This window comes from Meleagris gallopavo, chromosome 2 (assembly GCF_000146605.3).
Source record: "Meleagris gallopavo isolate NT-WF06-2002-E0010 breed Aviagen turkey brand Nicholas breeding stock chromosome 2, Turkey_5.1, whole genome shotgun sequence".
Taxonomy (NCBI): Eukaryota; Metazoa; Chordata; class Aves; order Galliformes; family Phasianidae; genus Meleagris; species Meleagris gallopavo.
Genome location: NC_015012.2, coordinates 36593803 through 36595617, shown reverse-complemented (window position 1 = coordinate 36595617; position 1815 = coordinate 36593803).

The window sequence follows — 1815 nt, the reverse complement described above, 5'->3', positions numbered from 1 at the left end:
TATCCAGAAGTCTAGTGCTAATCCACTGATGATGGGATACTCACTGTCATCATAATATCTCCATTTGTATTTCATGACACAGGCACTCTGGCCCATGTTAAATGATGAGGACCAGAAGATGAACTGTGGCTCCTCTTTGTATGAAGCTATCAGTGACTGCAAGGCTCACCTGTACTGCAAGGGAGATGGTGCAATACCATTTGATATCATCTACTTTGATCCTCAGACAAAAGAGTGCCAAGAAAAGGCTCACTTCTAATGCACTAATGCATTAAAAGGTCACAGGTCTTGTCAGCACAGGAGACAGCTCTGGGCTCGAGCATTATAGTATGTATTCTTTCATTACCTTTTTTTTTTTTTAATTCCTACTTTTCCTCCAGAAGTTTCTCCTGTGCTATGCACAGTGAATAAGAAGGAATGGTTTTGCTGACTTCAGAGGCTTTAACAGTCCTTCAGGCAACAGGAGGTGAGCATGCCTCACAAAACACAGGTAACTTCCCATCCGTAAGCTTCACAAATTACATCAACATAGGCAGAATGTGTATATATATGTGAACATTCTGCTTATAATCACTATTAGACGTGGGCTGAGAGTTTCCTAAGAGGTGAATCATCTGCATGTAAACAAAAGCCTGCGCACAGCATTCATCAACATCTACTTCATTTTAGAGGGAAATACTATAGCAAATCTGAGAATATTGAGCAGGTGAAAAGCATGCGTTTCTGACCCTGAATTTTATTTTAAACTGTTTATTGCATGGTAGGTACACCAAACTTAGGAAGTTAAGCTTGAATTGATGTCATGAAACAGTTGTGTTGAGTCTTCTTCTGAATTCAAATTTGCAATTTTAGTGCTGCATCTGTGAAGTTTTTTGAGCTGATGGGTAATTGTTAGCTGTGTATATATCTATGTATGATCATCTGAATTGCATGGGCTTACAGGATAGAAGGCAACTTGGCAGAAAGCAGAGCTTTAACTAGTAACACAAAGTGCAAGACGTATGCTGTCTAACTGTTACTTATTCACATTGGTTTAGACATCTATGATTGCCTTTACTGAACATACTTATCCTCTTGTACCTGGCTTTGTCTTTCAGGGTTTCTGAAAGCTCAGCTTTGGTGAGCGTTTTTTCTTTGTAAGTAAGGTTCAAACTGTATCCAGTGTGGATGCTTCTGGAGAGGATGACGTTGGCTGATGGTAGGTGCAGGATGCAGTTTAGTGAACTTGCCAATACCCAAAGAAACATTTAGTTGTCACCAGGGGAGGAAGGGAGAGGAGAGGAAGAGGAAATAAGCTTGCAGTATGTTTGATCTCAGTGCTGTCTTCTCAGATTCTACCCTGTGGAAAACACAGATAGTTGGTTGCTGTCACAAATTTGTAAAGGTAATGGTTCCACAGATGTTTTCATGCTCTTTATGGTGTCTGCTTTTGGGATGCAATGAGCGTCTTTCCTAGATGAAAAGTGTGTTGCTCTTCCAAGTTGTGCTTGCATACTCCTGCTCTAACTCCACACCCAATCTCTGCTGTGTTTTATCACTTGGGTGTCCTTTCCTGCGCTGGCTCTGCTGAGCTTTAATCTGAAAAGTGGCTGACCACAGCCTTCAGATTGATGATAAATAATGTTGTCTGACATCAGCAAATCATTACATGGGTCTTGAGAAATAGTATACATGAAAGTAGATTTGAAAAAAAAAAAATCTAATTAGAAAAGGAAGATGATTAGGCAGTGTGTTTTTGTAAGACTGCTTACGGGAGGCGAATCCCCCTGGTCAGCCTCCTCCTCTTGCTGTGACGGTCTGTACTCCGGACAGCAG